This window comes from Mustela lutreola, chromosome 6 (genome assembly GCF_030435805.1).
Source record: "Mustela lutreola isolate mMusLut2 chromosome 6, mMusLut2.pri, whole genome shotgun sequence".
NCBI classification, from domain to species: domain Eukaryota; kingdom Metazoa; phylum Chordata; class Mammalia; order Carnivora; family Mustelidae; genus Mustela; species Mustela lutreola.
In genome coordinates this window covers 134,471,111-134,498,499 of record NC_081295.1, presented here as the reverse complement: position 1 = coordinate 134,498,499, position 27,389 = coordinate 134,471,111, and the positions used below count along the sequence as shown (strand labels likewise).

The following is a 27,389-nucleotide window of genomic DNA, read 5'->3' as shown; positions in this document are numbered from 1 at the left end:
GGAGGGGGTTGGGGAGAAGGGGGTGGGATTATGGACATTGGGGAGGGTATGTGATTTGGTGAGTGCTGTGAAGTGTGTAAACCTGGTGATTCACAGACCTGGGGATAAAAATATATGTATATAAAAAATATATGTTTATAAAAAATAAAAAATTTAAAAAAAAATCATCCCATAGGTGAGATGACTGATATCCAGTTGTACATTTTATCCATTTGTATATTTTACAAAATTTAGAGCAATCAGATAAGGACAATTGACAATCAGATAAGTTCAATTCATTGAAGTGAATTAAGTTGAACTCATAGCTCATGTACATATAAGAAAGGAGAATGATATCCCTGGTGTCAGAAACCATCAAACCTAATGATAGGAAATTCAGGCTGAAGATCTGGGGTCCTTAGGAAGAAAATGGTCTATCGTGCTTCTGGAATGACATAGTCTTTGTCAGTTTACATACATCTCTACATGCTCATAAGCTCCTCAAGGAGAGACACCCTGTTCTATCAATTCCCAAAACATGGGACATCAAGTTGTGGATAAATGGGTTTTGAGTGAGTCTTCCCACTGCTCAGGTCTTCAGGGAACAGACTTGAAAAAGTATGGAGGTTTTGGAAGGCAGCTTGTGCTCTCTCTGCACACATGTCCATCACCATTAGGCAGTGGTAAGACCCTAAGAATCTTTCCTTTCTTGGAACACCGTTCCTGGAAAAAGGAGCAGGAATACTGCTTCCAGGCTTGAATATAGTTTCTATCAGGCTGATCTAATTTGCAGCCTCTCCAGCAGGCATTCAATGTCCAGAGGTGAGAAGGGGGCTTCTTTGAAGAATCAATAGCAGATGCTGAAAATGTCCCAGCCTTTGGCCCTCGGGCAAAACACATAAACTTGAAATGACAAAACCCCCTAGAAAGTTCATTAGAACATCTGGGCACCTTATCAGGGATTTATCAAGCTTTCCAGAGTTGATCCAAGTCTTGTTTTAATAAAAATTGCCTGTCCATAAACAATTTATGCCAAGCATTTTTTCCCTTTTCTTCTCTTCCTTCTGCTTCTCTTTCTTCTTTTCTCCCTCCTTCTCTGGCTTTTATTGCTGCACAATGTTAACTCTGAGATAGTGAACAAGCCTCATACATTTCCAGGCCTGCTACATATACTGCTATTATCAAACATTTGTGCTTAAGTTAACCACTCTATGTCAAAATAAAGTAAGTGCAGTGGACATCCATCATCACAGCTTGAAGTGGGGAATTACACAAGGTTGAATTACCCTCTACTTTTGCAACTGGGTCCTTGGCCAAGACAACATAACCTTTCAATCCTAATTTGTATAAATAAGAAAGATCTTCATATGTTTCACTGATTTTTAAACTGGTAATTTTATACCAGTCACGTATTTCAATTAACTAATTGTTATTCCTCTGTACTTGTGCCTTGAGATGACTTAACCCAAGAAGTTGCAGTCATAAAATTAAAATAAATAACAATACTCCAACAGCATACTCCCCATCTATACAAATCAACAGTTTTGTTGATAGCCTTGGGGAAAAATAATGTTCTTTGAACAATCAAAATGATATTTCCATAACATTATCATAAACTCCTCTTTTATTTCTCTGCTCTACTGATTTAGCTGGTATGTTTTCTTTTGAGATTCTTTCATTTACATGAATAAATTAACTGACAATGGCAGTTAATGAGAGAAAGGAAGGGGTACAGCTGCAGGTTCAGAGAGGGGCAACAATGGACCTCTGCACCTGGAAATTCTCAAGGGTCAAAAGATGGAAACTGAAGTGCCCTTGTGGTCTGAAAAACATGAAAAATGCCAGGCAGTGAAAAATGAAGAGCCAACTGTTTGAGTAAATAAAATAAAAATGTCCACTGGAATTTAAAAGAAGGAGAAGGAGAGTGTAGCCCAGTAGACAACTATCTTATTAAGGCCTTCAGGGTGATGAAGAAATATCTATTGAAGAAAAATGGTTATGTTTTATCTAATCCACCTTCAAGCTTGTAACAGATTCAAGGGTTAATGGAGACAGGTACGAATGAACAGACACACAAAAATATATTTCAGGTTTGTTTTAAATTGTATTTTAAATATTATGAAATATAGCTTTAATTAATTGAAAAAAAATGTTGAAAATAATAGCAAATGGGGTTTTTCATTTCAATTTATGACTGATTGCAACTCACACTTGATTTGAAGAAAGGTGTGGTATGTTCCTCAACTACAACCACGTGCCCAGATTGTATTTTCCACACCTGAAAGTTGAGGACCTGGTGTCTGTATGAGGTGACATAATACACCAGCAGGTCCTCTGGGTACTCCTCAGTTCTCAGGGTTGGCAGCTCTCATCCCTCATGACCTACAGTGGACATGTTTGAAGCCACACCTTGGGTGGTTATTGACCAGACTGTGCAACAGGATCCGTGTAGATCTAGATTACAGAGTTGTAGATTTAATATCTCATTATCCAGATGCAACAGAACAGTATTGATTCTTCCATTTGAAGATGACTTGCCTTAGAAATAAGACATTTGAATCAGATCAGAACTCCAAATTCAGAGTTTTCTTCTACTAGCTTCCAGTTTACTTTCTTGATGTGCACACAAGCTCTCATATACATTAATGTTATTCACCTGGAGGCCTGTGATCAGATCTCAATACCCGAAGGGCAGTGTCTGAATGTGGCACAGACCATGCACTTCTGAGTTTCCTCCAAGTAACCATTTGGTAGTGTGGTGTGGTGGTTAGGGGAGGCATTTGAAAGACCTTGTTTCTCCTTTGAATCATAGGAAAGAAGAAAACATTTCCAGTTAGTCAAATGAAGTATAGAAGCTACATCTGAGGGGAACATGGATTCATTCTCGACTCATTTAGTTTTCCTAGCAGGAATGGAATTTCCACACACTCCCCTAGAGAGAAAAATATGGGAAGACTCTCTAAGTTTTCCTCCACTTCTCACTCTCTTCTCCCCAAAGAACGGATATGTTATGGGGATATTTATATAAGTGGTTCATTTGGGAGAAGGACATAGGGGCAAGCCAAACTCTGTGTCTTCTGGGTTCTCCAGCTTCAGATCAAGTTGGTGGTTTCCATCCAGGGGCAGGTGGAGAGACGTGCTTGAGGTTGGTGGGGAAATTTGGTCATTTCAAGGGTTATTTATCTTAAAAGTCCCGTGACTCCTTGTCTAAGCTGCACTTTCCAACACAGCTGATGATTATTCATCTCTACATCAATCCTATGTCTTATCTTTAAAATTGCATCTAATCTCCAGTGAGAGATGGAGGCACTGGATCCTATGAAAGCACAACAGAGTGAGGTAGAGATTAAAATACATGCTCAGGGAATAGCACACCCAACAGATCTGGCAAGAGGGGAAGGACCAAAGAATGCCTGGTCCCTCTAGCCCAAAGAAGGAGTGGAGGGTAATGGAGAAAACTTTTTTCCCCCTGTTTAGGGCCTGTCTGTTTCTCTTATTGCATCTTACACTTAAATCCCTGTCTCCAGCCCATGTATATCCAGTGTTTGCCAAACTGTCTGTTAGACTGTCTTCATTTTCCCCTCCTTTATTTTTATACTCATTTTTGTGTTTCACAAATGATGTTAGAATACATTTTCACTATAAAAATTTCAGATACTACAAAGTGGATGTCCCATCTGAACTTCCCCCATCCTCCTAAGTCCAACATTCTTCTCTGAGAACCACCACTATCAAACATCTCCTGAAGACCAACTTCCAAAGACTCTGTGTGCAGTGAAGCACACAACTTTCCAGAATACTCCACAGGCTACTTCTTCCATAGGACCAAACGTGCTTTATTTAAATGCAGAGTAGCTACACCTCTGGGTTTGAACTTCCAGGCATCTTTCTACTTACAAAAGCACTGGCTGATTTGGCCACCAATTTAACAGAGAAATATGTTAACTCTTGTGATGCAGTTAACACAATTGAGACAATAGGAAACTCTATAGGAAAGTTTAGAGAAACTCAGTTTCTTCAACAAATACATTTCTAGAGGGGGAAGAGAGATGGTGTGGGGAAATCCATAGATTAAAAGAAACATTTTTGACAAAGTGCTATGTCAGAAACTTCTGATCCATGATTCAAACAAAGTAATAGTAGAATAATTAAAAAACATTGATGACACCATTAGAAATGTGAGTAAGGACTGGTTATCAGATGATAATAAGGATCACTATTAACATTGTTGACATGTGTTAATAGATTTATGAGTTATCTTTTAGAAGTATCACCTGAAACCTTTACGAATGAAATTATATGAAGCTTGGAATTTGCTTCAGAATGGCGCTGGGCAGGGAATAGTAAGTGGGAGTAGAATTGAAAGAAGACTAACCACACTTTAATAATTATTGAAGCTGGGTGATGGGTACCTGGAGGTTTCCTTTTGCGTGTGCTTAAAATTTTCCATAATACAATTAAAAAAAAAAAGCCAGAAAACATTGGGCAAATCTCACTGGCACAGTCCTAAACGAACCAATCTTTCCTTGCCATCCTCTGAACCTATTGGGTTGGGTGTAGCTGATGGAGAGGGCTTGTGGCAGGTGTGGGCAGGAATCAGGCTGAGAAAGGGCTCAGGGAGTTGAAGTGGCCCCAACCCTGTTCATGAAACCTGACTACTCTCTGCAGAAAGCCAAGTTCAGTTTTGGACTCAGATGGAAAACATGAACGGCCTCCTTCACAATGACCCCAGCTTCGAGGTTCCTGTCATTTTATTACAGGACTAGGTTCCCACACCCTGACTTAATTCAAAACACTCACGAACATCTCTTCCCCATTATGAAGAAGTGGAGAGATGAAGGTTATAAAAGCAGCCTCTCTGTGATTGCATGGGTGGCGTTTTTGCCCTGGAATGTAGGCAGCCTGATACATGTGATGCTGAAAGCAGATGCTACTTAGGAGAGCTTAGGACTTTGCCCAGGAGTGAGGACATGATTGGAATATTTACTTTGAAAAGTGGCCTCTGCAAATGGGAAATGATTAATTCACCATGAGGAATGTTTTATTCTACAGAGTGATACCCTCCAGAATAAAGGGCCTCTGAGAAAAACAGATTGAGGAGAACTCCGTTGGTCCCTTCCCCTGCGACACTGGCTTGACTGTGTGCCTTCATAGAGCCAAGAAGCAGCACAGAGAGAGGGTGGGAAGAAGGAATAGTCTCTTTTACCTCCTTTGAAACAGTGAAAATCACCAAAGCACAGTATTAAGAAAGCGAAGTGAAAAGGCAACCTACAGAACGTGAGAAAATATGTGGAAATCACTTATCTGGCAAGAGTTTACAGTCCAGAATATATAAAGAACTCCTAAAATTTAACATCAAAAAGACAAAGAGTTCAATTTGAAAATGGGCAAAAGAGTCAAACAGTTATTTCTCCAGATAAGGTATACAAATGGCCAAGAAGCACATGAAAAGATGCTTGACCTCATCAGCTATTAGGGAAACACAAAACAAAACCGCAGCGAGATACCACTTGACACCTATCAGGATGGGTTTAATAATAATATCTTAAAAATCAGAAAGTAGGGGCACCTTAGTGGTTCAGTGGGTTAAAGCCTCTGCCTTCAGCTAGGTCATGATCTCAGGGTCCTGGGATCGAGCCCAGTGGGGAGCCTGTTTCCCTTCCTCTCTCTCTGTCTGCCTCTCTGCCTATTTGTGATCTCTGTCTGTCAAAAAAAAAAAAAAAAAAAAATCTTAAAAAAAAAAAAAACCACCAGAAAGTAAGTTTTGGCAAGGAGGTGGAGTTAGGACTTCCTTGTATTGCTGGTGGGAATGGAAAACAGTTATGGGGGCACCTGGGTGGCTCAGTGGGTTAAGCCTCTGCCTTCAGCTCAGGTCATGATCTCAGGGTAAAGGATCGAGCCCCCAACGGGCTTTCTGCTCAGCAGGAAGCCTGTTTCCTCCTTCTCTCTCTCTCTCTGCCTGCCTCTCTGTCTACTTGTGATCTCTCTCTGTCTGTCAAATAAATAAACAGAATCTTTAAAAATAAAAACACTTTTAAAACAGATATGGGAAACATTCTGGTGTTGCCTCAGAAAGCAACCATAAATTACCACATGGCCCAGCAATTCTGCTGTTAGGTATACCCCAAAGAACTGAAAGTAGGGACTCGAACAAATAATATCAATATTCATAGCAAGGTTCTTCACAAAAGCCCCCAAACTGTAAACAACCTAAGTGTCCATCAAGGGGTGAATGGATAAACAGAATGTGGCATACATGTATAGTAGAATATTATTTGATCACAAAAAGGAAGGAAGTTCTCACACTTCCTACAATAGGCATAAACCTTGCAAACATTAAGCTAAGTGAAACAAGCCAGACATAAAAGAGCAAGTATCATATGATCCCACTTGTACAAAATATCTAAAACGGGCAAATTCAAAGATATGGAAATAAATCAGAAGTTAGCAAAGCCTAGGAGAGGGGAGCGTCATTGTTTTAATAACTTCTGTGGAAGTTTCTGTTTTCCAGTGGCACTTCTGCTTGAGGTGATGAAAAAGTTTTGGAAATAGATATGGTAATGGCTGTACAATGTTGTGAATGTCATCAATATTATTGAATTGTACACTTAAAAATTACTAAAATAGCAAATTTCATACTATAGGTATCTTACCACAATTTTAAAAAATTAATAATTTACCAAAAAGCATTGAATTATACACTTAAATGGGAGAGTAGAATGGTATATTAATTTTACCTAAATAAAAGTGCAAAAACATAAATTACACACACACCCCAAAAAATAACTCCCCATCCATGCCAATGTCTGCCAACAATGTGGGTGCTACAGAAGACAGAGCCACCGGTGCCCAGGATTAGAATGACATGACCTCAGCCTCAAGGGTCCTGTCTCCAGTTGTCCTCTGAGCTATACAGGCACCACCTCACAATCTGTGCGAGCTAGACTTGACCGTGCTTCATACTACTGACACTGACAGAGCCTGCTTGGAGGAGCAACCTTGTATCTTCATGTCTTCAAGTATCTGAGAGGAACGTGCTCTGCCAAGGACATAGACCAGCATGTAGAAAAGTCAGTTTGGGGTCTTCCTGTGATCTTGGACATTTAAGCCACTCACTTTTCCTTAAATAAGATTCAGCAACTGTGGGGGACAGTGGACACCACCACCAAAAAGCAACTTTGGAGCAGGGCAAGGCCCTTGTTCTCCCTGCGCGATGCAGGCTGAGCAGGAAACAAACCAGAAGCCTCCCTTTGAAAGACACTGACATCTTATTCTGATCAAGGAGGGCCATACCACATCCAAGCCTCCAGCGATCACCTTCCCTGCTTCTCTCCCTCCTCTAGCTCACGCTCCAGCCAAACACACACACACAGAGACACACACATACACACACACACACCACGGCTGCTTCTGTCTGACCTGGCACTGAGCCTCCTATGCCTCAGGACTCTTCAAGAGCTTTTCTAGTTTGGAATCATCCTCTGCCTCCTTCTCCCGTGGCTAACTCCTACTTTGTCTCTAGGTCTCAGTCCAGTGTTGCCTCATCTTTAAACCTTTTCAAGACCCTTCAAATTGGGGTTAGTTGGACTTGCTCTGTGTTCCCACCTGTACCAAGAACTTGAGCCATCCTTGCTTGTCTCTCTTTGAACCATGAAGTCCTTGCCCACTGCTTGGCATGGTGGCTGGCTCATAATAAGTTCTCAGATGCTTTCTGAATAAATAAATGAATGGCATGGAATGGCCCCAGCAATGGACAACCCTGGGGACAATACTCACATTTAGGCAGCAGAGGGGGTGGTCACAGTCCCACAGAATATGATATAGAGGACTTTGGAACTGGGCAATAGCTTGAATGACTACCATTTCAAATTCCTGGAATGTTGGCATCTCCCCAAGTAGGCTCAAACTCCCTCAGACAGTACAGGACATGAGTGCCCCAAATTTTCAGATGAAGAAAATTACTTGCCCGTGCCCCCCAGAAAGGATTGTTCATAAGTAACCACTGGCTACTCTTGATCATGCTGTACCTGGATCCTACTTTGGAGACTACTTGCCTGGATCCTGGGCTCCAAGAGTCTCAGAAGGGATTCCATCCCTCACTCTGTGTGTGTTGAGAGGCTGGGGAGGCAGCTGGTAGGCAATGACAGCAATGCTGAGGTAGAGAGTTTTTCATTCATGCTTCACCATTAACACACTAACCTCTTCAAATGTTGTAATTTGTGATTTCAGACAAAACCACAAAAATGGAGGCACCTGGGTGGGTTCCACGCTCAGCAGGGAGTCTGCTGGAGATTTCTCTCTCCCTCTTCCTCTGCCCCTGCCCCCACTCACACACTAAATAAATAAATAAACACATAAATACATAAATAAATAAAATCTTAAAAAAACATAAAAATAAACTCCATCCCTGAATTTTCCCTCTTCTATTATATTTTATATGGAAAGGAATACCAGCTGTTGTGCTCCCATTTTTCCCTGAAATATCTAGATGTCATTTTAATATAGTATAGAATGTATATATCAAAGATTCTCCCACACAGGAAAGAAGCTTAACCAATCGTGGATTGTCAACACTAATTTCTCTTGCAGATTTCTACTCAAACCTGGATTTTTCCTAAGATTTCCAAATGCATCTCAGAGTTTTTGGCTAACTCCCATTCGTGTCCCTTCATGCTAATATGGAAACTACAATCAACTGAACATTTATTGTTTTCTTTTTAGTAAATGAGTATGTGTTGGAGATTTTTTACTGCATAATAAAACCAACATAAAATGCATTTGCTCCAGTGCTTCCTCACTCTTTAAAACTACCTTGCCTCCCCCTGCTCATGCTAGTCTTTGGTTGGCATCTTGCCCAGACCTTAACTAGGTTATCAGCCAGGTGAAGGCAGGTAGCCTCAAGTAGCAGAGCTAGGGCTGAGCCTGGGTGTCCTGCTGTCTGCCCATTCAGGGGTCCCCACAGCACAGGGGGACCATGATCAGTTTGCACCTCCAAGGGGGCTTGGCCACTGTGAATATCGCTTTTATAGACTCTAGTTGTTTCTGACCCTATGTTTTTTATTACATTCCTTTGCAATTCTAGCAGCTGTTTTTGTCAAGAGTCTTAATAAAGTTTGAACTGCTAACAGACTTTATGGAAATTGGTCACAGAAGAAGTCTATGCGGCACCTTTTAGAAAACCAGAGGCTAAATTGCCCTGCAGCTATGCTACACAGTAATAATAGTGACAAAATAAACCCAACAATATGGTGGAAAAGGATGGTTTTTTTTTTTTAAATTTTATTTATTTATTTGACAGAGAGAGATCACAAGTAGGCAGAGAGGCAGGCAGAGAGAGAGAGAGAGAGATGGAAGCAGGCTCCCGCTGAGCAGAGAGCCCGATGCGGGACTCAATCCCAGGACCCTGAGATCATGACCTGAGCCGAAGGCAGCAGCTTAACCCACTGAGCCACCCAGGTGCCCCAGAAAAGGATGATTTTTGAACTAGTTTCTAACCAGGTTTCCCAACTAGATTTCTGAGTACTATCCTCCTTACTCGATTAGTTTCTTTACCTCTATTTCACCATAATTTATTTAAAACGTCTAAAGGCATGGCTGAAATTATGAAGATGCCTTAAGGATTCCTTATTTTTTAAAGAGAGTCAACTCAAGTTTGTTTTTTGTTTTTTTTTGAGGGGGGGTATTTTCCTTTTCATATTCTTCAATTTCATACACCTAAGATTCAAAAGAACTAAATTTACAGGTTTAGTAGAGTTCTCTGGTCTAGGGAAGAAAAATAAAATAACTGAGATACTATTAGCTAATCTCCCACTGTTTAATTACACTAAAACATTGTTCCATCTTATTAAGCATATTAATTTGGCCATGAAGTTACTTTGATTTAATAGTACCTATACGAGCCAGTAAAAAACTTGAAACTTGTTCTAGACCCACCTTGAGTGTAATGGTTTACCTCCCACTTTACATACCAGTGTTATGGAAGAATAATTCACCAACTGACCAAAACTAAACATTCATCTGTTTGGGGTGCAACCTCATGCATTTCCATGAATACAGCTGACCCTAAAAGCATTATGCCAAGTGTCTCAGTAGCTTTAGCCAGGTACCCAAGTAGATACCTCTCAAGTGCCCGGACAGCAACCAGTCCTTTGTTTCATGTCTCTTTGAAAATTAATTTTGCTTCTCAAACTGAGAAGCTTAAAGTCAGAATAAGTTATCAGCAACACAGCAACACTACAGCTAATTGAAATAAAATATAGAAATATAGATGACTCAGTGACCTTAGACCAGTCACCTCAGACTTACAAAGTGTAAAACAAGAGGTGAACTAGATGCCCTTGGAAGGTCCCCACACCTCTAACACCGGGGCATCAAATTCTTTTGAATTCCAGGCTGTGATGAGAGATGGGCCAAAGTAGTAGTCATGTGGATACAAGGCATTGCTTACAGAGTGCTTCCACTGAAGAAAAGACACTTCCACCCTTCCAGGTGGGTTGCAACCAGAAGCATTTGACACTGAGGTGCTGGAGGTGTCCCTTGGCTCCAAAACGAACTGAAATTCACAAAGCCTGTGGTTACAGGGTCGGCACACAAATCCTGCTTCCTCTTTAGTCTTTTGAGAACTGCATCTGATTTTAATTTTCTTTTGTCTGTCAGAGTCTATTCCAATGCAAAGGAAAGGGAAAATATAATCACAGTACAGACCCTTACATGCTTTGAAAAGACGTCATAGTGAAATACTATAGATGATAATAGGGTTCTGTTCTTACCTGCACCTAGAGTCAGTGGACACTACTTTATACTGTTCTTGCTATTTACAAACAAAAAAACAAACGGCCCAATTCCCATCACTTACTTAGGTTCTGACACCCCAACGCCTGTGCTTCAAACAGTGACAGACTGCTTCTAATTAGAAAGACCTCCTTAAGCAGGCCTGGTCTTCCTGCCATCACAAAGCACACATTTCCCCATAATCACCAGTGGAGGGCGCTGTTGTATTTGGTGTGTCTCCTAATACTCGGGAAATTTTTCCTTTCTGAGGGAAAAGGGCTCTTTCCCATGAAAGATGAACATGATGTACGATAATGAAAACAATAATAACCAACATATTTTCCCCAGAAGTTGGAGACTTTTTTTTTTTCAGAGCGTGAATGTAGGGCTCTCAGTTATAAGAAACTAAGACAAATGAATTGACTTTAGAAAAGGGTGGGAGGTATTGAAACATATTTTCAAGATGAACATGGGCTTCCCAGACCTTGTAAATGGACGATTTAGACTACTGTATATTAGGAGTTTCATTACATGTAATTGTTCAGCGTATAAAGATAATATAACAACAATAAAATGGAGCGAACAGCAAGATTAACATCTGGCCGCAATCAGCCTGGTGTCATAGAATATGTACTCCTTGACTGAGTTTCACAGGGCATGGGCCTGGCAAGAATGATAGAAAGACACACTTTTAAACCGAGTTGTGACAGCTGAATATTATTTTCAACCACTACACTTAAGATCTGTGCAAGGCACTTCTCCATTTCCCTCCCTGAAGCCTGAATGCCAAAGACCTTTTATTTTTTTTCCCACAGTAATCTTCTGCTTCTACATGGCAATATTTTGTGTGTAGTTTCTCACTAATCAGTTACTGCTCTGTGTCAAGTAAGTAACTCAATAAATCAATTTAAGAAGCATAAGCATGCTTCTAGCATGTTCAAAAGACTCTAGAACTACAAGCAAGGAAATCTTTTAGTTCAAGCACATTTTCACGAATCCCCAGAAAGATTGCCAGATAAAATATAGGACACTCAGTTAAATTTGAATTTTAGATAAACAACAGATAATTCTTTGGCATAGGTATACCTCCATGCTATATTTGGGGTCTACTTATACTAAAAAAAAATTATTCAATATTTATCTGAAATTCTAATTTAACTGTGTTTTTAACTGTAATTTTATTTGCTAAATCTGGGAAACCTTACCCTTAGATAACCAGGTATCTAATGGAGATATGACCATACTATATAGTCACTATGGAACTCCAAATTTAAAATCCTATTTGTCTGTGCTGCATGAAAATATGAATTTACAAACACTTAAAAACATGCCTGCTCTATATAGCTTGTGGAGAAGATAGAAGACAGCTTTCCTTCCTCTCCTAACCTAGTGTGCTGCCAAAAGCCAGATGGAGATAATTTGGCTTGATTTAATATTCTGTTTGACAGAAAACTCAGTTTAGGGAATAATGTTTTCATGAAGTCAGGCTGACAGCTAACAACCCGATCCTGCCCAAGACACAGTGAATGAGAATGGAAGATTTAAAGGCTCTTCTGCGAACCCAGGTATAAACCTGAGGGTCAGAGTGACCAGCCCACTACAGCAGTAATCCCTGACTTGGCACCTGATACTCATTAACTTTGCTCCCATCTTGGTCATCTGAGGTGAGTAGCTAGCTCGAGCTGCTTCCTGGGTTTTTTTTTTTTTTTTTTTGCGGGGGTGGGGGGTTGTTTTTTGTTTTGTTTTGTTTTGCTTTTGTTTTTGTTTCTGTTTTCGTTTTCTCCCCAGGGACAAAACTAAGCGGGTGTTGTGGAATCCTGAGCAAACAGGGGTGCCTGGATTGGAAAGGGATAATGAAGCAGGCTGTCGTTCCCAGCAGCCAAGTGAGATAGGCATTTCAGGATGCTCTATAATGCTTTCAGACTGTGGGAAGCAAATAAGAGGCAATTTAAAATGCATTACACTCCCTAGGCTGCAGCCCATCTCTCCTGCCTTAGAAACCCAACCGAATGCCCGGGCAGTGGCTGAAGGAGGGGAATAAAGCTTACCTTGGTGGCAATGACTCATTAGCACAAGTGAGACAGAAATGGAAGAGATCAAAACCCATTATGTGATGATGATTGTTGAAGTCCCTGAAATATCATCAGGCACTAAACTGTGAATTAAGCTCCAGTGAGCTGACAGGAGCTCACTGCAGTAAGAAAGTGCCGCCTCGGGACCCCTGGGTGGCTCAGTGGGTTAAGCCGCTGCCTTCGGCTCAGGTTATGATCTCAGGGTCCTGGGATCGAGTCCTGCGTCGGGCTCTCTGCTGGGCAGGGAGCCTGCTTCCTCCTCTCTCTCTCTACCTGCCTCTGTGCCTACTTGTGATCTCTGTCAAGTAAATGGATAAAATCTTTAAAAAAAAAAAAAAAAGAAAGTGCCGCCTCCACTGATGATCTCAGAAAACGGGGTTGGAGGGAAACTTGTATAGGGCTCTGGGCCCTGGAGTGGAGCTCTTTGAGGCTGGTCTTCAAGGCGTGGAACTGCAACCTGTGTGACATACGAGTTTAGGATCGGTGGATGCAGTGAAATGAGCGTCTTGAAGTAAGTCTTGAGAAGTAAACCGTTGCTTTAATAAGTGAGTTATTCGCCAAGGTGAGCAGACTATTTGCAAGAAATCGATCACAAACAGTGAAGGTAATTTTTTTTATTTACAGCCTGTTCTTTCCTGGGTAAATGTCCCTGGAACGACCAGCCAAATCATGTCTTCCCAAGGCAACCTGCAGTTTCAGTTGAGCCCTGAGACAGAACTACTGCGTAATGAGCACCTACTAAATGCCAAAGACTTCTTACCTGTTTTTGTATATGAACATAGGTATTGGTATCCCCATTTATCAACAAGGAAACAAGTCTACAAGATAAAAATTTGCAAAGTCCTTCTGGATCAATTATCTGAAGAAAAAGATAGCAAAGCATTTCTTATCTGACAGAAACAGACTGAGGCAAGTTTAAAGGTTTTCACCAAAGTCCACAGCCCTTTGGGATGATTCTTGGATCCTGCTGAAAATGTGAAGTTCCTTTCCTCCAACCTCTATCTAGACTCTTTTCTTTCTTTTTGATGCCCCTTTGGATTAAGAAAAACACAGTCCCTCCCTGAGAGATGTTCACAATGTGATTAACTATTTTAACAAGCTAGTTCAGTGTCTACTCTCTACCTACTTGTAAGATGAATGCTACCGCCTCCTTAAAACCCAGCACTTCACGCCCAGCTTTGTGCTCAGGACATTTCCTCTCCCCGTGGAGCCCTGCATGTGAGGCGTGAGAAGCGATCACATTACTTTCCTAAGGAATTAAATGGGCTGAGCACTGTAGCAACTTTTCTTTCCAGTATAATCCATCAAAAACATGGTCTAAATCATGATAACACTAAGTCCCAAATTTTCAAAGTAGGACATGAAATTATATCTCAGTGACTTCCTTGACCCAAAAGAAAAATGCAAAGCTGGTCTTACTTGGTTTATCTTCTTGTTAATCATGACAGAGGAGTGTGTTTAAAACACCAAGTAGAATGCCATTTTTCAACTTTTCCTCACAACGTTAGATGTCCCTTGAACTACAGTATTTATTTAAATCACCAACTCCAGTGACCTTGCTCCCTATATTTATTATGCTTTGGATGAAATAATATTGTAGGAGTTCCTATTTTTCAAATTCCATGCTACTTACTATAAAATATACACTGGATCTATCACTATTTTATCAATCCTTTCATGACTTTGAGATCATAAATGGGTTTGCTTTCAAACCTTCTTTTTCTGAGAAAAATAAGATAAACTCTTTTTCAATTACCTTGGAAAGTGCTATTTTCTTTGTCTTAAATATACAGCTCAGATTCGTTTCTTTTTAATAGAATTTTCTGTTTTCCTTATGCCTCGCCTGGACAATCCTCTCTCAAAAACAGAACTGCTTTTGGACAAATGTTGACTACCACCGATTTAAAGGTGATAGAATTCTCTAACCATGAAAGGGAAGATTTTCCTTAATTCTTAACAATAACAGCAGCAATAAAACCAGAAGCCTTAATAATATATTTCACCATATTTTCATAATAAAGATGACAATGACATTTTCTTTTTTTTTTCTTTTTTTTAAAGGTTTTATTTATTTATTTGACAGAGAAAGAGAGTGACCACAAGTAGGTAGACAGGCAGGCAGAGAGAGAGGGGGAAGCAGGTTCCCCGCTTAGCAGAGATCCCGATGCAGGGCTGGATCCCAGGACCCTGAGATCATGACCTGAGCTGAAGGCAGAGGCTTAACCCACTGAGCCACCCAGGTGCCCCGACAATGACATTTTCAACTTAGAACAAATTATGTATCTATTACTGTGTTAGACCAAATATGGCCTAAAATAAATGGAATAGGATTTACCCTTCTTTCTTTTTACAAAGATTATAGTGGCTGTATTCATTTTAGTGGGGGTAAACTTTATTTATAAAACTAATATAATAATGTGAACACAGGCATGATCTATATTTGTAAACTACTAGTGACACTGAAGCTGGTTGAAATAAAAATAGTTATATTTTGCCTATCAAGATTGGCAAATAATTACAGCAGCTGATACACCTATAATTTCTACCATGTCTGGCCTAGAGGAGCTCTTAAAGATTTTTTATTTACTTATTTGTTCATTTAAAAGAGAGAGTGCGTGGGTGTTCACAAGCAGGCGGAGGGAGAGGGGCAAAAGGAGAGGCAGAAGGAGACTCTCCAGCATGTTCCATCCAAGCCAAGTGCAGAGCTCCACTTGGGGCTCAATGCAGGACTCCATCACACAACCCCAAGATCATGACCTGAGCTGAAACCAAGAGTCCAACGCTTAACCAACTGAGGCACTCAGGCACCCTATCCTAGAGGATCTCTTTAGGACTAAATGGAGTCATAGATTTCGGGCTATGATTAATGTTATGAAGAGCAAGTTATTGAAAATGTGATGTCTTATGACAGTGTTTCTCATTTATTTTTTCATAGTCACCCCTCTAAGGAGCCTTTGTAGACCTTTTTTCATAATCAATACCCATGAAATTTCATACCACAGATCTAGTGTTTATGGACTAAATGTAAACATCTTTGACTTATTCATAAAAAGAGAAAGATTTTTTTCACAATCTCCCCCACACCAACCAAAGAACAAATCTTCACTCCCTTGAGGGCAATATTATTTCAAATTTTGAAATTTTTTTTAAGATTTTATTTTTTTAAGTAATTTCTACACCCAGTGTGAGGCTTGAACTCAAAACCTGGAGATCAAGTATCTATACGCTCTACCAACTGAGCCATCCAGGCATATGTTAAAGTATAAAGAAAGATAACAAGCCCCAAATTCCCACTTGGAATGAGGTTTGTCCTACTTTTCTTGAATCAGAGCCTCAAGAATGGGCCTAAAGTAGACGAAATCCAAAATGATTTGGGGGGGTCTGGGTGGGGAAAGAGAAATCTTCAATTTTAAGCTGATTATTTTTCCTGATTAAAAAAAGAATTGTTTTTATCTACTAACAGTGAGTCTCTTGCTGCCTGAAGGAAATGTTGACTTTGGTGCTTAGCTGTAAATTCGATCACTCCACCCACTTGCTCATTATCATTCATTAATTCATTTACTGACTTGCTTGCCCAGCAAACTCTGTCTTAGGAGTTAAAGAGGCAAAAATAAATAACACTCAGCTCAAATTTTCTCACCCACCGATGAGACCACAAATTTTGGAAGTAATTATTTAAAAGGTAAGTATATGTACATATTCTAAAACACCTAGACTGTCTAAAGAAAGTGTATTACTGTTTATAAGGAAGAGACAATGATTATGAATCATAGCCCAATTACACTGTGTGTGTAGACAATTCCATTCTCTTGAATCAGCATGCAGAACACCAACCAAAACCTAATTTTGGCAATCCAAAAGTGTGTTAATAAATCTGCCTTAAAACCAGTTTGCTAAAGTTTAAATTACAACTTTAAAGTGCCCATAAAGAGGATGGAGAGATGGTGTCTTCTGGTGGTCAGCTTCTGCTTTGAATGTAATTAGTTCAACCACTTTAAGTTTAAACATTGGTTTCCCAAAGAGGGACAGGCATATATTTTTAGTTTTTAAGCCAGTTGCCTCCTTTATTCATTTTTCTCTGCAGCCAGCCTTAAACCTCAGACACCATTTGCTTTAAGAGTTCACCTTAACATCCATGATGTAGTGGGAGTCCTTGCAGCTTTGGCAAGCACACGGTTCACTGAAAAGCAACTTTGCACTAGCACACCATTTATTTCTGAAATGTTGGCAAAACTGAAAGAGGCTCTAACTCCACAAGGGGCAACATTTTTCTTCAGGAAAATTGTCAACACAGGTGAAACAGCTGTGTGCAAATTAAGAGAAATTAGCTATTGAGTCAAATTCCTCTAGTTCAGGGATGATGTCCATTGACATAAACATATTCTAAAGTAATAAAAAGTAGGGTTTCCCAAATGAGATCCAGGACACCGATGATAGCATTTCTGTGATCTATTGTCCATCTGAGAATGAAAGGGGGAAATCACATCATTTCTAACTATTTGGCTCTTCCCACTCTTGTTAACATGGGTATGGAGCTCTAGCAATTAAATGGTGGGAGGATGGTCAACACAGATGGAGACTGGAGGCCACCAAATAGGGAACTGATGTCTAACATTTTCCCAGAAGTTTTCATTGCCAAGCTTACTAGATAGGCTCCATCTTTTCTGTGATTTAATAGCTGCAAAGAGTATGGATACTGTGAGAGACAATTTTGAGGGCATATATGTACATATTGTTAAATCTGGGGAAAAGCAATAGGAAAAGCCTCTTTCAGATGACTAAGGAAGAAAGTACAACCTTTCCAATATTTTTATCGAGTAAGTCAAGATTTTAAACTTGGCTACTGTTATGAAAAAGAAAAAGTAACAAGGGCTTGCTTTATGCCAAGGGAGGAGAAGTATAGAAAGAGGGCAGAGACAACAAAAAGATTAAAAGGCTAGAATTAAAATGGATGGTAAAAACAGGTAGCAAGAAATTAGAGTGTGGTTCAAACAATAAGAGCATCTTGGGGGTAAACAGTTTAGACCAGCATTTCCCAAAAGATATGCCCTGGACCACAGGTCAATTATGGGTAGAAATGCATATTCATCTCTCACTTGGTATTTACAACTTACTTACTTCTAGAAGAAATTCTCAATATGGGGTATTCCACTGCTCACTGAAACAGACTGACTGTTCATGGCAGATGTCAGTTGTGACATCTCCTGAAAGCTGATTATTAATTTTTAAGAATTTGCAAATGGGTTTTTAAAGAGAGCCATTTTAAAAAACATAAATTATATGCATTTACAATTAAATAAATTTTAAAACAAAAGTAAAAGCCCATTTAGTGATTTTTTAAAATTTCAGTTATATTTTTCCATTCTAGAGTTCCATTTCAAGTAAGTTCACCACTTCCTTTTGGAACATTTTCATAAGAGTTTCTCTGATACCTTTGTCATATAAGTCCAACATTTGTGTCATCTCACTAGCATCTGTTGATCGCCTTTTGCCACACAAAAAAAAGAATCTTTTTTTTAAGATTTTGTTTATTTATTTGACAGAGAGAGAGAGCACAAGCAGAGGGGAGGGCAGGCACAGGGAGAGGGAGAAGCAGGCTTCCCACTGAGCAGGGAGCTTGACTTAAGGCTTGATCTCAGGACCCTAGGATCATGACCTGAGCCAAAGACAGCTGCTTAACTGACTGAGCCATCTGGCACCTCAAAAGTTGAGATTTTTCAAATCCCTTATGCCAAGTAATTTTGAGTTGTATCCTAGACATTTTGACTCTTATAAGACACTGGGTCTTGTTTCGATATATGGAGACTTAACATTTATATTTAGCAGATAGTCAACCTGTGTAGGTTCAGGCTGCAAGTTCCCACCTGCCATCTTTGCTTTGTGATTTCCATTTTCAAAACCTTCACAGTATTATTTGGATCTGCCCTGCATACATGCTGCCCAGTGACTCGTCTGAGACCTAGATGGTGGCCTATCTGCTTATTCAGTTCTCAGAATCCTTTATGTGCTGATTAGAATCAGATTCATCCACGTGTAACTTCGAGGTGAGCCCAGGATTTCACAAGCAACTTTACAAGGTTGGTTTCCCAACCTTCTCTCTCTTTTTGTGCCCTTGTGAGTACTTCCCAGTTTCCTGGGGCCTCCCTTTTTGTCCTCCATCTAGAAAAGCTTGGACTTTAGTTATCCTCCCATAGCTATACCCACACCTTGCACCAAACAGTGAGAGAACCAGAGGAAATGGGTAGTAATCTTGCTGCCAGTTCAGTGGTACTTTGTATTCTGGGCCCCAGCAACCCACCTTCTATTACCTACTCTTCAGAGTCCCAGAGTCACTGCTCTACACATTATCTCCAGGTTTTATAGCTACACCCAGTGGTAGCTCTAGGCAGGGGTGACTATCCTCCATTATATCAGAAACCTCCCACACCTTCTGCCAACCCACCTGCATTCTGCCCTCCACCAGAATCTTCCATCGATTCCCATTTCTCTTTGGGAGAAATTCCCTGGTTTCTTTCACGAGTTCTCATAATTTATCATTGCTGAACTCCTTTACGTCTCACTCACATGCCACTGAAGTTTCCCAAGATTGTTAATACAGCTCTTAAGATGTGGTGCCCATAATATGAAACTATTACCACCCTCAATCTGGATGCTGTAAATATTATCACACACTTTGAAGGGTGTTAGCTTTTTCAGTAACAGCATCTCATTATTGGCTTAGACTACATTTTTTTTTAAAAATCCCAGACCTTTTGACTATGCATGTCAGGTATTTACTACACTACTGCCAGTGTTCTTTTCAGATGAATTCAGGAATTTAGGACTGTTAACATTATATTTTACCTTATTGGGTCTAGTCATCAGTTCTTGCCTATTGAAGTAATTTAGAATTCTGATACTATTCTATATCTATTATTTTATTAGTTATTTATCCTAGTCTAGTGTAAAGAGAACAGAAGGATGTTTTTACTATGTTCTGAGGAACCTGGTTAAGTGGACTTTCTGAAGTTACAGTCCGTCTCTGCATTCTGACTTCAGTTGCTAGTGCCCTCCCCCCACCAAACACATACCCCTTAAGTTTTGTTTGAATTTACTAATCCCCAATTTTATTCTTTTTTTATTCATTATTTATTTAATTCTCTCATAACTATGAAGTTAGAGTCCACAACTGCCAGACTGTGTGAAAGAACCAAGATGCCCTTCAACAACAAATGGATAAAGAAGACATGGTCTGTATATAGAAATATTACACAACCATCAAAAGGATGGATACCCAAATTTTGTATCAACATGGACAGGACTGGAAGAGATTATGCTGAGTGAAATAAGTCAAGCAGAGAAAGTCAACTATCATATAGTTTCACTTACTTGTGGAACATAAGGAATAACATGGAGGACATTAAGAGAAGAAAAGGAAAAGAGAATTGGGAGAAATCGGAGGGGGAGATGAAGCATGAGAGACTGTGGACTATGACAAACAAACTGAGGGTTTGGGAAGGGAGGGGTTTGGGGCATGGGTGAGCCTGGTGGTGGGTATTAATCCCCAACTTTAGATAGAGATCAGATTTTTTTCCCGTGGAGTTTCTCTACCCCATGTCAAACCAGGGAAATCTCTAGACACCTGTTTCAATGTATTAAGCATTTTGTAGGTTTTTAAATAGAGTGGAGCAGATGGACACCCTACAGGAGCTGGAGCTCTGATGCACCTACCCAGAGGAGCTTAGGTTTGAGCAGAGCAATAGGAAAGCTTTTCCAACCATGGCATGGAGTTGACCTGGTACTGAAAGAAAGGAAGAAAAGAGAAATGATGGGAAGAAGAAATAGTCAAGGGAGACAAAAGGAAGGGAAGAGAAGGAAGCAAAAATGGACCCGACAGGAGAAAGCTTTGGGTTCCACAGAGCCCACCCTTGTTCACCTCAGCCTGTGCTCTCAGTTGGGCTACCCTCTGCTCCACTCACCTGATCAAAGTTTCAATAAGAACACACAGACACAGCAAGAAATAAGCAGTGTCCTTGCAGCTTGAGATATCTTCAGACAGAGCTCCAAAAATTGCCATTGTCAGAGACGGTGAACTCAGCAGAAGGATGTCCTCTCCAGAATAAACATTTGGGATCTAGAAGAAAAAAAAAATGTGGACCACAAAGCCAGAATCCAGTAAAAGAGAAAAGTGAATCCTGGAGAGAACTAAAGAAAACATTTTTTTACAGAAAATTTCAAATGCATTCTAAAATAGAATAATGTTATAAACTTCCCTGTGCCTGACATACAGCTTCAGTAATGATTAGCTCACACCCCAGCTGATTTTACCTATACCCTCACCCATTTCCCTCCATCACCTCACCCCCCTGGCTTGTTTTGAAACAAATCTCAGACCTCATACCATTTCCTTAATAATACTTCAATACGTAGGGAGAAGACTTTTAAACTAAGATAAATTCTGCATAGAGAAGGTACATATAAATTCCATGGGAAGGTAAAACCTGAAAACAAACAAAAACAAAGCCACTGAAGAAAATCTGAAAAGCCAAGTGGGGAAGGGGGAAAATGAATTTGTTCTTAAAACTATTCTTAAATTTTGATAACATTTTACCTTTTAAATAAGACAAAAGATCCCATTACCACTCTTTTTTTTCTAACCAAACACTGCAGCAGAAATCGGACACTTAGTAGAGCAATGAGACTTATAGTGAGGAAAAAGATCTAGATACACGCCATACAATTAAACATGAAAGAAACATATTTGAGCTGCCTTGGTCCGTGGTGACAACACTTTTTAAAATATATGGGCCGTGACCATATTTTTAATGTTTATATTTATTTTGCTTCGTTCCACGAGAGGTAAACTGGGATATTCAGTTATAAAACAGCATTTTATTGCTTTTGGGTAATTCCCCAAGAGAGAAAAATAGAGTTTCTACCCCCCCAGCCAAAAAAGTGATAAGTATTTAATGAAACATCTAGACCTTTCCCCTTAAAGGTTAGACATGGCTTTTCAGAATATTTTTATAAGCATCTGATTTCTTCCACCTGAATTTAGCTGATGAATCAGAGTCCGGGTATGAGTTTGGAAAAAAGGAGAAGAAATACTTGTGGCTCTAAAAACAGGATTTATTCTTCAGTACAAGGAACTGTTCTGTCAGATGAGAAATCTGTCACTAGGAAGGACCACGGGCTGCCTAAAAAAGATGCCCACTCAGAAACTATAGACAAGGGCACAGAATGTCAGATTTCAGGGGTGCCTGTGTGACTCAGCTGTTAAGTGGCTGCCTTTGGCTCAGGTCATAATCTCAGAGTCCTGGGATCCAACCCTACATGGGGTTCCCTGCTCAGTGGAAGCTTGCTTCTCCCTCTCCTACTCTCCCTGCTTGTGTTCCCTCTCTTACTCTCTCTCTCTCTGTCAAATGAATAAACAAACAAACCAAAAAAAAGTCAGATTTCACTCAGATTGCCAGCTAGTGGAAAGAAAAAAAGAATGAACATTTTCTATTTCACACACACACTCCATGAAGGGTTTTTGGACCACCAGAAGTTTTTAATCCACTAGTTCCAGAAAAGTATAAACAAACCAGAAACAGAGGTATGAAACGTTTCTTCGGATAAACAAAGACTTTCAAGGGGCACCTGGGTGACGCAGTCCATTGAGCGTCTGCCTTCAGCTTAGGTCATGGTCCTGGATCCCAGGATCGAGCCCAGGGAAGGGCTCCCTGCTCAGCCGAGAGCCTGCTTCTCCTTCTCCCTCTGCTGCTCCCCTTGCCTGTGTTCTCTGTCTGTCTGTCTCTGTGTGTCAAATAAATAAATAAAATCTTTAAATTAAAAAAAAAAAAAAAAAAAAGATTTCCAAGCCCCTTGAGGATTTCAGCATTTCAGCAAAGGTGAAACTTTTCTTCATAAGGTCTAGACGCGGGGACCCCTGAGCACCCACCACACTGGGGGCTGTCACATCACCTGTGCAGAGTGGGGCTGATAAAAATTGTAAGTACCTGTTGTTGCAAATGTGCACTCCATTCAACGTGTCGCATTTTCTCCCCCTTCTCCCCTTTTATTTCCTGTTATGGTGTTCTTTGCTGCCTTGTTTTAATACCTCTGGTTTCCATTAAATGAAAGTCAGGAGTAGAAGACTGTGAATCTCTTCATGTTCTCTACGTGGCTGCAGGGCAGCCAGTCCTCATCCCCTGCCTCAGGACCTCTCCTGCCAAAGCCCACGATTCCAGCCCCGGGGGACCGGGGCCCACCCGGAAGGGGAGGGAAAGGAGGCTTTCTTGCCTAGAGCCCGTTAACCCGAGTATACTTTCTCTTTCTCGGGTTTGTTTTCTCAGCTGGTAGCACATGCTCTGCTCCAGCACCACTAGGTCTAGTGGAAAACAGCTTCCTCCAAAGTCTAACGGTCCATTTTAAAGAAGTGGTTTGGAGCTGAGAAGAAGGGAGCTCAGTCAGAGCTCGGTGCCCAGCTTTCTCTGTTTTTCTTAGGGCATGGAAATACGAGCTGTGTAAATAGTTCATATTTCACATTCCACCTGCAGCAAAACCAGCCAAAGCAGACAAGGGAGGCTCTTTAGACCTTTCTCCACATCAATTATTTGCATCTTCCCATCATTCTCTTCATTCCCCATCACCCTGCTTTTCACCCAGCACACATGCACATCCTCACCACTGTCCATATCCCAAGAGAAAATGTCTCTTCCCAGAATATTTCATCCTTAACAGGGTCTTTTGACTCACTGACTTCTCCACCCGCCTCCCCCCACACTCCCCACTGCTCTACAGAGCAATTGGAATGCTCTTACCATCTGCACCTAAGTGATCCTTTGACTCACGCTTCTTCTCTCTAACCATACACCAGTGGTAGCTGGACCTCAAGAACCTAGCTAGCAGCTTTCAGTTGGCAGCTGAGGAGGAGAGATCCCTGAGAAGTCACCCACCTCCTTTCTGTGGGTGTCCTACAGCCTGCCTTCTCCCCCTTATCTTAGCCTGAATGGTTCTAGAGATTCGGTTGGCAACGAGCCCCCTACCCATCACACGGGAGATGTGCACCAGGTCCCTCTCTTTGACTACAGGAAAGTCAGTGTGGTGGGGAAGTAAATGAGCAATTAGAAATGACACACACAGCAGCATTTGCAAAACCCCTCATCATGGAAGGGATGGACAAGTCAGTTCTACCTGGCTTCAGAGTCCCAAGCTGTCACTTATTCCCACACAGAGGTAAGAGCTCAGTGGCCTTCAGGGATGTCTAGTAGTGAGGTCAATGCTGGGCCATTAACCAGCAGCCCTGGCCTGAGGCTAAGCTTGCAGGAAAGGTAGCTGGTGTCAGCAATGCTGCATTCTCATTCCAGGTGGCCTCTTTCTGGCTGGAAATGGGAGAGAAGGAAAGGGAAGCATCTTTGTGCCTTGCATTCTTGAGGCTCAGTGAGACATCGCAAGGAAAGACATAAGAAGAGACAAGAATGAATGGAGAAGGGGAAAAACAGGGAAAAAGGAGGACTGAGGATCCCTTGGGACAGTTAGACTGGTCTCACGTGTGGTCATAGCACCAGCTTCTAATTTCGAGTTGTCAAGATTCATCTCCCAGAAAAGTAAGAGCCGAAAAAGAACGTGCAGTATTCTTGAAAGAGACCCCACAGTATCTCCAGATGTTTTGGTTTATTCTGTGGGGAGGGGAAAAGGCCTAGGTTGAGAGAAGAAAATGTGTTCATTCCCTGAAAGAAGGAAGGTCACTAAGTGGGAACAGTTTATTCGCCTTTGGAAGTATTACATTTCAGCAGAAGGAGCCAGGAATAAGATATCATTTGTTAACTTTGCTAATCCATTAAGTATACATTGGACAACTGAGCTATTATTTGGAACTCTGTGCTATGTGTCCTCTAACAAGGAAACAATGTCCTGCTGAGTTTAGGTGTGGTGTGTGCTAAGACTACATAAAACTTTCAGCAGCTTTATGTGAAGTTGATTTTTACTTTAAGGAGCAGCACATATTGAATCAGTAGGAGAGAGAGAAACCACGGTCTTCTATCCCCTCATCAGGAAATGCATTACTAGTAAATTACTGGATACTTTAAATGGTTTATGGTGATTTTCATCAAATCAACTCCAGAATATAGGATTTGTATTTGTGTATGCGTGTGTGGTGGGTCTTCTCCTAAATGAAATACCCCAGAATCATAGAAACATTTTGAGTTAAAAGGGGTGTGTTTGTGTCCCAGATTCTCATTCTACTGGTAGAAAGTTGAGGGTGAGGGAGAGAGCAATGAATGCACGAGAACACAAGTTAATGTGGTCATAGAGCCAGGACTAGAAACATGGATGAGATTCAATGAGACCAAGCACCAATGGACACGAACATAGAGGCATGCAGAGCCAGTGTGGTCCTCCCAGGGCACACTAGTCAAATACCCCAGTTACCCAGCCACTCCAGTGTTCTGTCCACTGTCGGTGGCTTCTGCAGCCTTTGGGTTTAGGGCAGTAGCTCTTTCTTTCCTCCACACAAATCTTCAGTGTATAGTCTGAGCAATGTTTGAGGGGTGGGTGAGCAGCAGAGGGATGGAAGCCAGAGTCCTATGCCAGGTACTGTGGAATAAGAAAGACGCATGAGGTGTAGTTCCTGGAAATCTGACCCCTTGATATCATCGTTCTGCATGACTTACAGATGATTCACACAGACTGGCTAGAACTGGCTGGTTGCATCACCCTTCCTCATTCCCATGACACAGGACAGGGCATGGCAGGTAGAGACAGAGGGTGAATTGAAAATACAGATTAAAAGGCTCCCTTTCTTTGATTCCTGTTCCCCTGACAGTAACCTGTCCTAGGTAGTGTATGACTGACAGGAGAGACAAGTTGACAGATGGAGTGAATCAGAGGCTAAACCACAATCAAGAAAGAAGGGTTGGCCCAGGGGATCACATGGTTGTTGCCAACTTAGAGGCATGCCCCAAGCCTGCAGTGTCACCAACCCCTCCTCACAGACAAGTATTCTTTTCTTTTCCTTTTTGGCCTCCTCAGCTTTTATTCCTTCTTCAGGTAACAGCACCTTCATTTTCCTATAAGGGCCCACCCTACCCTGAGCTCAACACTCAACTCCTGAAGTAGGCACAGGGCTCAGGCCTGGATTACTGGGGCAGTCATCCCACCCCACCACCCCCAGCCTCAGTGATGAGTTCTGGGGTGAGCTCATGAGTCAAGTCTGGCCAAGGAGATGCTGCCTGTGGAAGTTTGCTGGAAAGACACAGAGAAAAGCATTCTATGTCTGCTGGAATTGCCAGTCATTAAGGTCATGTAAATGCACAGCTTTCATGGCCCACCTGAGATCTGAGCCCATAGGTATAAAAGGAGATCTAAGAGCCCGAGAGAAGGGGGAGGGGGGGAGCCCAATCTCAATGACACCATCAAAGTCCCTGGATTCAGTTATGTTCAAGGTCAAATCCCAGGCTTTTCAGTGCATTTTCTTTTTGCTTGTCAACAGTTGAAGTTCTGTCATTTGATGAAGCTAAATACAGTGTTCCTCATACCAGTGTTCACCCAGAGCTGTGGGGAAGAGTAGACACATTGTGAAGCGACTGCCAGTCCTGACAAAAAAATAAGGAATGTTGGCTTCATCATGTTCCATAATGATATGAACCATCAGTTCAGGTGGGCTTCTTGGAGGTAAAAATGCACCACCACAATGGCACCATTTTGTTTACTACTTTGACCTGAGAGTCAACTGAGCTATGGTAGGAGTATATGCCAAGTATCTCTATGGAAGCATAGAGACAGATAATCTAACTGAGCCTGGCAGAAAAAAACAAGACTGCACTCAAGGGCCATTTGCTAGATGAGTGAAAAATAAAAGGAAATGCAGGCTGGGGCGGGGAAGGAAATGAAGAGCTCAGTTTTAGGGATATTAAATTTAGAACTATCTGCAGGGCAGCTAAGTGTTGATGTCCAGTTGACATGTCATATATGATTTTCTTGAGGCAGTGATGGACATGTAGGTTAGAGACACCAAGCTTGGAGTCAACACCATAGGTGAGGACGTAGCTAAAACCATGAGCACAGATGAATGAGATTGCTCACAGACCAGGATGAAAGAGAAACATGACCATGGACAGAACATGCTGGATGGTGGCATTTAAAAAGGAAGACTAGGGAGAAGGAACCAGGAAGGAAAAGAAAGAGAATGGCCAAGAAGGAGAAAGGAAAGCAATAGGAAACATTGTCACCAAAGCTAAGCAAGTAAATGTTTCTAAAAATCAAAGCAGGGGCACCTGGGTGGCTCAGTGGGTTAAAGCCTCTGCCTTCGGCTCAGGTCATGATCCCAGGGTCCTGGGATCGAGCCCCACATCGGGCTCTCTGCTCAGCAGGGAGCCTGCTTCCTCCTCTCTCTCACTCTCTGCCTGCCTCTCTGCCTACTTGTGATCTCTGTCTGTCAAATAAATAAATAAAATCTTTAAAAAAAAATCAAAGCAACTGGTAAAACCAAATGCCATAGGAAAACTCAAAAAAAAAAAAATAGGAAAGCTGGGAAATACATGGTGGATTTGGTGATCTGGTGGGTAGTCTCTGCCAGATGTGCTTGTGCTGTCCCTCTCCTGA

At 41.2% G+C, this 27,389-nt stretch overlaps 1 long non-coding RNA gene across 2 annotated transcripts in view; it reads right to left on the bottom strand.

Moving 5' to 3' along the window:
- Nucleotides 1-27,389, bottom strand: part of LOC131834447 (uncharacterized) — a 58,986-nt gene that overhangs the window by 24,291 nt on the left and 7,306 nt on the right. For both annotated transcript variants that reach the window (XR_009354878.1, XR_009354877.1), the window contains exon 2: nucleotides 20,780-20,934. This is a non-coding gene — a long non-coding RNA (uncharacterized LOC131834447). The remainder of the gene's footprint in view (nucleotides 1-20,779; nucleotides 20,935-27,389) is intronic.